Here is a 13,947-nt window from a genome sequence, read left to right on the forward strand (position 1 = left end):
ATCAGATTTTCAGGCCCAGGCCTTAGGACTAACAGCAGCTGCCATTTGAAATCCAGACCCCATGTTATAAGCAGTCAAGCCATCAAATGGAGAGGTCCACAGGGAGAGGAACCACACCCCCACTCCTGGCTGAGCAGCCAGCACCAACCACCCAGCACCAACTCCTATCCATGTGAAGGAGTTCTCTTGCAGTGGCATCTCCCGTTTCAGATAAGCTGTCCAATTGGGGTTGGCTACTTTGTAGGGCCCAGTGCAACTGAAAATTCAGAGACCCATGTTCTCGAAGTAGGAGAAAAGCTTTTTCTTCTTTTTTTTTAATGGCCTCTTGGTTAACCTGTTATGGATTTTTATTGTTGTTGTTGTTTGCTATTTAATACCATGAACCCTTTGGCACAGGCACAGAAGTCAAGTGAGGGCAGACCCCCAAACGTACCTGGGAAGGCTGCAAGAATAGCGATGGTTGAGGTGGGTGCCTTCTGAAGGCAGCAGTCAGTCGGGCAGCTAGGACCCCTCCTTGGGATGCTGGGAGGTGGCAGAGGCTAACCTACATGCAACCTTTTCATCACACATTTCATTGTCCCATCAGATTTCACGTACAAAACATAAATTCAAGTGTGAAACTATTAAGAAGTTAAAGAAAGAGACTACAGAGCATTAGAACCCACCCTTAGGCCCTCTGCACCTCCATGTACTGTATACCCCAAAACCAGTTTGGGTCCCAGCTAAGGCCAAGAGGAAACGACACGAGCCCCCCACACAGAGCCCAGTTCCAAATTGCCGACGCAGGAGCAAAATGTACAGTTGCTATTATTTTAAGTAACTAAGTTCTAGAGTACTTTGTTTCACAACAATGGAGAAGCAGAAGAAATTTTGGTACCTAGAAGTGGAATGGCATAAAATAAATAAATAAACATAAAGGTTATGGGGGTTTTGGGACTAGATAACAGGCAGAACTTGGAAGAGCCTCACAGACACCATTAGTGAATTTTTTTTTTTTTTTTTTTTTTTTGACAGAGAGAGAGATCTCAAGTAGTCAGAGAGGCAGGCAGAGAGAGAGGGGGAATCAGGCTCCTTGCTGAGCAGAGAACCTGATGCAGGGCTTGATCCCAGGAGCCTGAGATCATGACCTGAGCCAAAGGCAGAGGTTTAACCCTCTGAGCTACCTAGGCGCCCCCAAAACAGGAAAGATCTTAAAGAAGATTCTGCCAGTGAGGGCTTAAAGGGCTGTTAAGTGACAATTTTTTTTTTTTTATTTGTGCCTTCTCTTCAAAAGGTAGGCCAATTTTATAAATCTTTTCAAAGATCCAACATTGTCGATTTTCTCTATTGTAAGTTTTTCTTTTTCATTAATATCTGCTCTTATCTGTAATTTTTTCCCTTTTCTTGAGCTAATATTTGCTGTACTTTCTTTAGCCTCTAGAAATGAATGCATAGCTGATTGATTCCTGAGTATTCTCTATTTTTAATATATTCATTCAAGGCTATTATTTCATTATAATTTTTTTAAATATTTAAAAATTTCTATATTGATTTCTCATTTGATCCATTGATAATTTAGACATATATTTCTTAATTTTGAAATTAAATGGAATTTCTGATTATTAATTTAGCTCCTGATGTTTATCTTAACCTCATTGTGATTGAGGAATATATTCTTTTTTTAAATTTTTTTTTATTTTTTATTAACATATAATGTATTACTAGCCCCAGGGGTACAGGTCTGTGAATCGCCTGGTTTACACACTTCATAGCACTCACCATAGCACATACCTTCCCCAATGTCCATAACCCAACCACCCCTCTACTCACCCCCATAACCCTCAGTCTGCTTTGTGAGATTAAGAGTCTCTTATGGTTTGTCTACCTTCTGATCCCATCTTGTTTCATTTATTCCTTTCCTAACACCCAAACCCCCCACTTTGCCTCTCAATTTCCTCATATCAAGGAGATCATATGATAATTGTCTTTCTCTGATTGACTTATTTTGCTCAGTGTAATACCCTCTAGTTCCATCCATGTCATTACAAATGGCAAGATTTCATTTCTTTTGATGGCTGCATAGTATTCCATTGTGTGTGTATATATATATATATATATATATATATATATATATATATACCCCACATCTTCTTTATCCATTCATCTGTTGATGGACATCTAGCTTCTTTCCATAGTTTGGCCATTGTGGACATTGCTGCTATAAACAGTCGGGTGCACATGCCCCTTCAGATCACTACATTTGTATCTTTAGGATAAATACCCAGTAATGCGATTGCTGGGTCGAAGGGTAGCTCTATTTTCAACTTTTTGAGGAAACTCCATCCTGTTTTCCAGAGTGGCTGCACCAGCTTGCATTCCCACCAATGCAATTCTTACAATGCAATGTAGGAGGGTTCCCTTTTCTGAGGAATATATTCTATATGATCTCAAATTTAGGAGCTATATTGAAACTTGCTTTATACCCTGATAAAAAAGCACTTTGAAATTCTTCTGAATATGCTTGAAAGTTCATATATTCTTCAGCTGTTGAGTGCAGTGTTCTTTAGTCACCCATTAAATTAACTTTGTTAATCAAATATTGTTCAAATCTCCTACAGACTCACTGACATTTGGTCAGCTTTCTGTATCAACTACTGACTGATATGTGTTTAAAAAGAACACTGTGACAGTAAATATGTTTTTTTTTTTGTTTTTTGCTTTGTATATTTTGAGGCTCTATAATTTTTAAATTTCATACAATTAGGTTTATGCGATGTTTGAAAACAAAAAACCATCATATCTTCCTGGTGAATTAAAACTTTTATCATTATGAAGTGACCTTCTTTACCTATAATAATGTTTTTTGGCTTAGGTTTTAGAATAGAATTATGTCAGTTTCCATTTGGTAACCTTTTTTTTTTTTTTTTGATGCATCTTTTCCCCTACTTTTGTTTTCAATATTTTCATACTTATATTTAGGATGTATCTCTTGAAACAATGCATAGCTGCATTTTAAAAAGCAGTATAAAAATCTTTGGTTTTGATACAGGAGTATTTAATCACTTACATTTATTATAACTATACATTTTGGGTTAAAATCTACCATCTTATTTTGTGTCCTATATTTGTCCTATATTTGTCTCACATTTTCTACTCTTTTTAAATATTTCTACTTTTCTTTTAAAAAGATTATTTTTTTAACTTTTTATTCATTTAAGAAATCTCTACACACAATGTGGAGCTCAAACTCACAACCCTGAGATCCAGAGCTGCACACTCTTCTAACTGAGTCAGCCAGGTGCTCCTAGAAAGATGATTTTTATTCTGTTTTGTGTGTGTGCTTTTTTTTTCTGCTGTATTAATTTGGAGATTATACCTTTTAAAAATTATTTCAGTGATGACATTCTAGTGCACCATGCATTCTTTAATACCAATCCTGACTTTTTCATCTTACTCCTGGATAACGGAAAACCTTTAGAACACTTTAACTCAGCTCAGCTCTTTCCTAATTCTACCTAAATCTTCTCAAGTATATTAAGACTATCTTTTGGGGCACCTGGGTGGCTCAGTGGGTTAGAGCCTCTGCCTTCAGCTCAGGTCATGATCCCAGGGTCCTGGGATCGAGCCCCGCATTGGGCTCTCTGCTCAGCAGGGAGTCTGCTTCCCTTCCTCTCTCTCTGCCTGTCTCTCTGCCTACTTGTGATCTCTGTCAAATAAATAAATAAAATCTTAAAAAAAAGACTATCTTTCACATTATTATCTTTATACAATAAATGTTCGTAGAGCTCTTATTTTCTAAATAATTATCCATTTTATACTTAATATTTTCTTTGGTCTTATCTCCTCGGGACTTCCATCTGGAATTACTTTCCTTATGCCTGAGTGAATTGTTTAGAATGTCCTCTGGTGGGGCTCAGCTGTGGCCGTCCTCTCCATTTTGGTATGTTTATGTTTGTTCACATTTTTATTTTACACCCATTCTGGATCTATACGTTGATTGAGTGTGGAATTCTAGGTTGGCAGTTAGTTTCATTCAGTCCATTACTACCTTTCACATATGTGTATATTTCAAATGTGGCTTTTTCAGATTGAGTTCTTCCACTTAACAATATACACCGAAGGTCCCTCTGTATCTTCTCGTGGCTTCAGATCTCAGTTCTTTTTTGTGCTGAGTAACACTGCATTGCTTGTATGTACACAGTTTACTTAACCATTTACCCACTGAAGTACATCTTGGTTGCTTCCAAGTTTTGGAAGTTTGCTCAGGAGTAAGCCTGCTTGAAATACATGTTGTGCGGTTTGCTGTGTGGACCTAAGTTTTCAGTGTATTCCTTTTTAATACTCCTTTTAGAATTAGGCTTGTTAAATTATGGATTATTTTTTTCATCAGTTCTGGAAAATTCTCTGTCACTATCTCTTCAAATATTGACTCTGTCCCTATTCTCTGTGTTCTTTCTATAACTCCAGTAAAAATATTTTATTTTTTAAAGGCTTTATTTATTTATTTGACAGAGAGAGACAGCAAGAGAGGGAACATAAGCAGGGGGAGCAGGAGAGGGAGAAGCAGCCTCCCACTGAGCAGGGAGCCCAATGCAGGGCTTGTTGTGGTGCTCGATCCCAGGACACTGGGATCATGAACTGAGCCGAAGGCAGATAGTTAATGACTGAGCCACCCAGGCACTCAAATACACACACACGCACACACACACACACACACACTTTTTTTTTTTTTTGAGAGAGTGAGCAAACACGGTTGTGTACAAGTGGAGGGAGGGGCAAAGAGAGAGGGGAGAGAGAATCTCAAGTGGGCTCCACACTCAGAACAGAACCCAGTTTGAGAACCTGACCTGAGCAGAAACAGAGTCTGATGCTTAATCGCCAGAGCCACCCAGGTGACCATAAAAATTTGTTATTTTCTATCAACCACATTCATTTTCTTTCCTGTAAAATGTCCATCCTTATGGCTCCCTTTGCAGTTTTCTACATTGTTTCTTCTGATCTGTCTCTTCTTTACTTCTTTCCTCTGCTGTGCTTAATCAGCAGTCAAATCCACCTTCTGAATTTTTCATTTGTTTGAGTTTTGTTATAAATTATGTTTGTTACAACTGGCTACAAAATATATAAATAAATTCATTTCTGCAAGTATTCTGTAGTTCCAAAAGTTGTCACTTTCATAGTTTCTCTCTAATGAAATTTTCAAATTTGTTTTTATTTTTCTGAGCATAGTAAACATAGTTATTACATCATCTGTATCTGATAATTCCTGTATCTGAAATTCTTGGATCAGTGCTGCCAATTCTTACTCATGGTACCTGTGCATGTACCTTAGCTACTCACTGACTTGGAAAAAATTAATTATGGAGGTTGTCCAAGCCCTTTGATGAAGATCCCTTCCTCAGAAAAGGATTTGGGTTTCTCTCTGCTGGTCATCTAGGATACTGCCCGTCCTAAATGACTTTAGACCAAATTGATAGTTTGAGCTTATTTTGCACTGCTCTGGTGAAACCCATGTGCACTTCTGCCTGGGGACTAGGGCTTAGCCTTCCTTCCAGAAATGGGTTTTCTCTTCTTTTATATGCTCCGTCTTCTTCTCAGTGTGAAGACAACTTCCTTGCTCCTTGGGACAGTCGGGAATATGACTCAATGTTAATTCTTCTTACTTACCATGAGTGTGGAGTCCTTCAGAATCCCAGCTTGATGTGAATTTGGGTGTATATCAAATCCCAGGTTTTGCACAGGCTTTCACTTTTATCCTCCAATCCTAGATTACGTACAACCTTTCACTTCTATCCTCTTCAGGTTCTGGGCAGTCAAAACAAAACTTCACATTCATCATTGTTTCTGCTAAGGAGATAAATATCCTCTGGGCAAAGGTAATTTTGCCTTCTCTCCTAACTTCTAGGATTCTTACTTCATGTTTGCCTGATTTTGATCTAAAAATTTCTCACCATCTTGTTCACATATTCGTTCTATTTTTATCCAGAATTGTCAGTTATCCTAAAATAAGTATTGGTCTAAGTAACCTAGCCTGTCATTTCCAGAAGCAAAAGTTCCCTCAAATATTTTTTTAAACAAAATACAAAAAGTATTTTCCCTGCCACCTCCTACTTTATTCAGAAAATTTTACACGGAATAATATTGATATGTCAAATGTGTTATCAATTGTGAAGTGGGAAAATTATTCTAAGTATTTGAACTCTTTAGAGCGTTTTCACTAATAAGATATGTATAATCTGAATTTTCAGCAGATGTTGGAGAGGTAACACTGCTTTATTTCAAAAGAAATGGATGCATTTACTATAAAGTATAGTAATACAGCTCTTTTGATCATTGTATTATGATTTAACTCAGACATTTCATTGTTTGTGCAATTTCTGCAAACCCATGAAAAATGATATATATCCCTTTGGCAGGAAACCAAAGCTCTGGATGGGGTGCTGGTTTTTTTAACCACCCTGATAAATAATTTACACTTAGGGATATTATGCAGAAACCTTTTCAATTAACTTGTGTTGACAGAGAAACTAAATATAGTAGTCAATGAAAAAAAAAATTAACACATTCTTGACCTATCCAGCAGAAATAACCTTATTTAAAATATTATCTACTCTAGAAAATGAATATATTAATGGGTCAGACTGAGAAAAACAATTATAAATATGAAAATGAAATATTTACTATTGTTTTGGTTTTAGAGAAAATTTTGATTTTTCTATAGACCTTATTTTAGTTCACTAAAAGAAGTGTACACCAGTAGGAAGGAGCCAGACCTTCTAAAAATCTGAAAAAATTTGGTTCAAATTCTGGGCCTATCAGTTTCCAAGCAAGTCACTTAGACTTCTGACACTTTCTTCCCTTATCTGCAAATTAAGACTAAGACTACCTCGCAGTGTTGTTATAAGGATTAGAGATAATATATGTGAAATAGCGCACATAAATAATAATTATTCTAGAAGGAACTTTCTCTAGTGAGTTTAATCACATTTCCTAATTTGTCCTGCGAATTGATATCTTAGGGATTTGCAAGAATGGTGGCATTATTTTAAAAAGAAAATAAACCCTCTTAATTTTTTTCATACACATATACTTATTTGAAAATTAATTATGAACCAGAGTAAATACATACTGGTTGTGGCAGAATTAATTGTGTTGGTTTTGGCAAATCCTCTGTCGTCAAGCGAAGGCAGCCTACTTACTAGAATCCGCAGGAATTCTGCAGAAAGAGCTGGAAGGCACTAGTCAATAATTTGAATGAAATATATAGATGTTTCCAGGGGAATCTGTGGCAAGATTAACTTTTTTTTAGCTTGTGAGCTTTCTTTGTTGACTTTCTAGTTTCCCTCCTATGAAGTCCCAATTACTATGAACTATAGCTGTCAAAAATGATGGCACACTTACTCAAGGCTCTTTCATATATATCATTCCATGTTTTGAGTAAGAGTGTACAGGATAACCCAACATTTCTGTCACAAGCTAAAAGAGTCCTCTACTCTCTGTGAAGGTTGAGTTTATTTTCCAGGGTGTAGGAAGAGACCATCTGTCAGTCCAGTTAAATCGGTTCCATCTCCCCTGGCCATCAATAGGATGGTGGACACCTTAGTTTTTGGTCATTAAATAACTAATTAAATAATCAATCTTATATCTTGTGAGTAATTGATATATTATAGCCCCATGCCAGATGTTAACAGGAAGCAGAAAATGTTCAAACATGCCCTTGCCTTCAAAGCACTATAGTCTGGTTCTTAAAAACTCACATCTAGCCTTTGAATCCCCTCTTACCTTTACCTCTCTGATTTGATTTGCAAAAGATAAATAGAAATAAATATTCTTAGGGTAACCAGGGTTTCAGTTATGAATGTCTTTCTAATCCGTTCACACTGCCCAAAACACTTACACAGGATTATCCATCACACGTCATTCTACAATCTTAATCAAATTGCCTGCTGAAGGAAGCCCAGTATTTATTACATTTTTCCTAAATGGAAAACAGCTGTGATAAATTAATCTGTTCACCAGAAATCTCATATTAGGAAAGATTCGCAGATACCCTCTCACATGTTAGCGTTTCCAACTGTGAATAATATATTCCTCTACCCGTACCTGTGTCTTTGAGTATGGCTAATTCACTTGGCCCCTTTTACATCTCTATGGGGTATAATAGAAGTGAAATGTTTCCTGAGGTGGACTAGCAATATTTAGGTGATAAGCATATATTTAAAAAAAGAAAAAAGAAACTATCACTCAGAAGATGGAGTGGTCAACAATAACAGAACACATCCTTACAAGGCCCACTACAACAGTCATGGCTATCCAGAACAGAAAACTCCTGCTTATGAATTCATCTAATACAGGTATCACCACTCATGCCACCAAACATTCAATCTCCAACAGGATTAACTTCCTCTCTTCTGACCCTATAATAACGAATCAAATATCTGGTTATGATTTGGTTCTCCATATGGATCTCCTCACTGGGATACTATGTGCTATCCAAATTCCATTTGTAGAGTCCCAGTTCCTTTGGTTGTTTCACATGGTCAGCTAACATTCTGACAAGTTCAAGTATGTGAAGCTGCTAAGCTTGGGCCAAAGCATTGTGTGTGTGTCAGTGATTTCCCCAAAGAAATGCCATGATGGCTGCCTCTCCTTCATCAGCCCCCTCCCTTTCAAGCTGGAACACTCAAATTTCTTTGTGTTTTCTGTCTACTGTCTACGCCATTGCTTGCTCATTGGTAAGGTGGTTTTTATTCAGAACTTTGTCTTTCTTCTCTCTGGTCAGTCACCCTGTTAATCTGCTTTGTTGCTGTTGTTTTTAAAGAGGAAACAGAATTCTCGCAGATATTTTAAGGAGAAAGGGATAGACTCTAGTAAAGTAGGAAAGTAGGTGCCTACAAAATCATGGGAAGGGCTGAAAGAGTGGGTTAGGTTACAGTAAGAGGAGTGAATCCTGAAATAGTACAGAGCTAACTTGTAAGAAGAAGCTGCTCCTTCTGCCATGCTCGGGAAGGTGGGAACCTGGAGGATGCCGACAGAAATACTTAGTTAGGAGACATCTCTCTGATTCTGGGATCAGGAAACCAGAAAGGGGATGCTGCTGCCACTGCCACCCCCTCCCAACACCCAGGGAGAAGCGAGTGGACACAGAACTACAGGGTCTACCTCAATTGGCTCTTGTCCTCAAAACACAAAACAAAACAAGAAGAGCAAAAATGAATAAAAAGAAGCAACTCTATTTCCAGGGCTACCAGAAAATAGCCAAAAACAGTAGGAAGGAGGCCTCCTTTAAATTCTCACTTCAAAATCTCACACTAGGACACCTATGTGTCAGAGACTGGTTTTCATGCAGAATGTGCGTCATGTAGTTCTTTGTGTTCATTTTTAGGAAAGAAAACTGAATGTCAGTCAAATATGCCCAAGATATTTCTGGTTCTATGTGTCTTCCTGTGTTCCTATAAACTTAATACAGGTGTATTGAAGGTACCCTGTTTTGCACATAGCCTGTCGCTCACATGCAATCTTTTAATGCATTTGTATGCATTTGTGGCTATGATAAGAATTATGCACTGGAATGAGTCATGAATTATCCTCAGTGTAATGTACTGAATGAGATCCTACATCATTCCATTCCCAGAAAGGCTACAACTAAGGATTAGGTACATGATGTGTATATCTTTGAATGTCCCATATGACACATGGTGCAAAACAAAACAAAAACAGGAAAATCCCCACTGAAAAGAAAAGTACACTCCTCTGACTTCTTACAATCCCACATTTGTTCTAATGAGATATAGAACCCCCCCCCCCAGTCTACTGTTCCTTTCCATTCTACTCTGCTGCATACTTTTCTAATTTAGCTATTGTCATTTTTTTGTAGCTTCAATTATTTCTTTCAAAATATTCCAATATGGGTATCTTCCTCTTTTCCGGGTCACAAAGAGAACTACAGATTCTTCAGAGAAGAATGAAAAGTGTACATCCCAGCCTTCTCCACCCTCCTGCAAAAAACTCCGCTGACTTTTGCAACACCCCCCAACTTCATTTATCTATAGGATGGCTCTTGATAGCTTTGTGTGAGCTTTTTAAAGTTCAGCCAAGCCAGCTGCATGATCAACACAAAGACAATAGCTCCCACACACGGGGCTACATGGATTAAAGCCCCCGATCCATCAGTAAATCTGCCAGATGGCAGTGGAAGAAAGCTTGTAACTCTCTCACTTTCATTTCAACAGCAGCAAACAATGTTCAATGTTTAAAATAAACTCTTCCAGATGAGCTAAAGATAAACTCTGAGGTGGGTGTACTTGAGCTTGTGAGGCTGCAGCTCTGAAGTGTTTGATTACATGAACACAAAACCCCTGGGTAGAACCCGCTTCTGTCAACAGAATGCTTAGACTCCAACACCTACTACATGAAGCCATTTCCTGTGCTTTCATGGGTTGGTGGCAGAAACTCGCTTCACTTTTTTCACAAACTAATAATGATTATATATTTCTCTGTGCTCAGCATTTCCTCAAATCATGTGCACAACTTCAAGATAGTCCTAAAATGCCAACACTGTATGTAGGTCTGTACAGATAAAGATCTTCTGAATATATTTACAACTTAAACTCCTATTTACTCATTCAGCTCACTGCTCTCATAGTAGAAAAGGTACCATTAGGATTTAAAAAGTACCATTAGGATTAAGTTTTAAATCCTATGTAACTGGATAACTGGATAACTACCTACACTAGGGGATATATGCCCTCCAAAGAATATAAAAAGGTGCAAGTATTTTTTTTTTTAAGTCAGAATCTATAGAGGAAGCTAGCACTTCTTTTTTGTTATTTTTTGAACACACCTAAAGCTTGCAACTTAGGATAGAACAGGCTATCATACATCATATGTTACACGGCAACTTCTAAAGGTAAAATGACATACTGAAAAAAATCACTTAAATATTTAGGAACTTACCTATTTGACACAATTAGTAGGAGCTTTAAATGAAGCAGAGAAACAAACACAGGGTTGATGATGAAAATGAATCCTAGGCTGCAAAAACCCATCAGGATGAAATAAATCTAAGAATCAAGTATATTGGGGGCACAAGTAATATGTATATCTCAAATTTAGATGAGGAGTCTTTGGGAAAATATGACTCACTATGCAGAACATGTTTATTACCAATTCCTCCAAACTGAAACTTTCCTGATGTCTGTGATAGCTCTATTTTATACAGCACTAGCCTCTTATTTGGAATTGGCTGGTTACGTGAACAAGTTGATTAAAGAAGGAAATCATAAAGATGAATTATATGCACCCGGGATTTATTACCTGAACTTGAAACATACAGCACATTCATTCATTTGCCTATCTTCTGATACAAGCTAAGGGCTTTCCTTTGTTGTTTTTCTGAGTATGAGTTCACTTGGAATTCCATCTTCTTGCATTTTACTCAAAAATATAGTCCATGACTTCCAACTTTTGTATCTTTAAACTGGAGTCAAAGTTTAAAGTCACTTGCAAAGCACTAAAGAAAGTGGTTTTAGATTTTTATAGTATCTATTTTTAGTATTTGACGGTTGTTACGAAACTTTATTCAATAGTGTTTCTAGTGATTTGCCTTCATTTAGTTTTTAGAAAGCACTCAGCTAACTTTTCATAGAAATTCTTTCTCTCTGTACTCGTTTTTCATTGGTTTGTATTACGATGAATAACTTCTGTTATGATTAATAACAAGCACAACTAACACACACGCTGGTGTTTTACTTGTGGCCTCCTGCGTCCCCAAAGCCTAGAATAATGTCTGGCACATAAGAGACATTCAATAAATCTATGTTAAATGAATAACGGAAAGCTACACAACTCTCTTCCTCAATATATGATGCAGCGGGTGGGAACAACAGTGCCAGGGGTATGCCGGAGGGGAGCCTGCCAGCTTAGAGCATTTGCTGGCTACAGGCATCAGTCAGTATGTTTTCCAAAAAGAATGGAATTATTAAAGTAAATCTATTCAACAATCGTTAATTAAATGTGTTTCTCTGTACTTTGGTTAAACATCTAATTTCACAAAAATTCTTCCTTACTGTCTGCATAAAAAGGAGCATTTCACCTAACTACCTTCCTCCGCGTTAAAACTAATTTAACCCCTTATTGTCCAGATAAGCTTCGTGAAACATCTGAAGCTGTCTGTGGGTGCCAAGCTCCTGAAGGGTGATTAGTAACATGTTCTCTCTTCAGTGTTCCTTAGCACATTTGGAATCAATTAAATATTCAAATAGAGGTTTTCTCAGATCTCGGGCCAGGCCCAGCAGGTTTGGTGAGGGGAGAGAGTTGAAGGCGGATAAGTACGATTTCCTCACACCAGAATCAATAGCTGGAGAGAGATTTAAGAAATACATTCTCTAGACTTCCTGGGTCTGCAAACGAACAGTCATACAAGATTAGAAATGATATAAAGAAACAACTGAAGCCGTATTAAAAAAAAAAACAAAAACAAACAATAAAACTAGAATTACAGTACATGCAAGAACTGCTGCTACCTTGCACAGTGTCTGAAAGAAAAAAAAAAAGCCAGTCCATTAGGCTATTGCATCAGTATAATAGTATGGCCTGCATGAGCTAAGAATGGTTTTTACATTTTTAAAGAATTGTAAAAGAAAAAAAGGAAAAAAAGAACATGTAACAGATCGTATATGGCCTAGTAATGTTAAATATTTAGTCTGGCCTTTTATAAAAAGTTTGCTGATCCTTGGTTTAGTCTTGTTTCCATCATATGTACTCCTGTAAGCATTACTATTACTAATTACTATTAACAGTAATGATCAGGTGCATTGGGGAAGGGGAAACAGATGACTGCCCATTATATGCCAGCTACCTTGCTAAATGCTTTATATATCCCACTCATTCATTCACTGAGCAATCCTTTAAAGGATTATCTCAATGACAAAGTCAAGAAAACAGAAGCTGAGGGGTGGGTGGGGGGTGGGGTGGTGTGTCTTGCCAGTGTGGTCAGGAAAACTGAGTGGTGAGCTGTTAATCAAACCCGAAGTGGTGGTGTGTTTATGCCTGGAGATCCCTATCCCAGATAAATGCTACTGGGAACCTCCTATTAAAAAATAGCTACTCTGAGTTGAGACAGAAGAGTTATAATCGCACTTCTTTTCAGAACAAGTCGCTTGAAGTAGAAGTCAAGATTTCAAAAGATGAAGCCAGAAACCAACGTGAAAATGGGTTTCCGGTTCGATGAGTCCATTATCTGGCATGCTTCATCCTTCTAAGAATATTTTGCTAAAGGTGAGAATAAGTATCAATATAACAAAAGTCAGCAGAACAGAAGGGTTTAATAATCTTCCAAACCAACGAGTCATACTATAGCTATTAGTCCTCGATTCCATCTAACACAGAGTGGGAAGGACATCTTCCAAATGGCGGCTCATTTTACCTAAATACTTGGTGTTTCCAGATGAGTTTCTAGTTTTCCATCATGATAAATTAATATATCCTATTTTATTATGGTGCCACAAACAAGAACTCTGAAAGGCTTGACTCTTAAAAAAAGACCCAACTCCCCTGAAAAGCATCGGATATCAAAACACAGCCAGAAAAGATGGTATTAACTGAATAAAAAAGAAAAAGGAAGGAAAAAAAAAAAAAAGCATTCTTTTTAATGAAGTCGAGGTGTAGGACAGATTTATTAGCTTCCATTTTTCCAAGTTGCATTCTGGTGTATTTCCTGCCCATATTTCTAAGTTCAGCAAGTCTCTTCATAGGATTCTTTTTTAAAAATATGTTTCAAAGAACCTTACGCAGATATACCCATTACACCTGCAAAGATACACCTGTGACAGTACAAACATTTAAGTGTTTCTCATATTCACAACCCAATGCTCTAATGGCAAACAGATCTTCTGTGTTATCTGCCAAGATCCTGCCATTCTCAGAAAGAACTGATACTGGTAACCAAATAATAGAAAGTCTTAAAAACAA

This window comes from Lontra canadensis, unplaced genomic scaffold, assembly GCF_010015895.1.
Source record: "Lontra canadensis isolate GAN:19392208 unplaced genomic scaffold, GSC_riverotter_1.0 scaffold32, whole genome shotgun sequence".
In the NCBI taxonomy this organism is placed as follows: Eukaryota; Metazoa; Chordata; class Mammalia; order Carnivora; family Mustelidae; genus Lontra; species Lontra canadensis.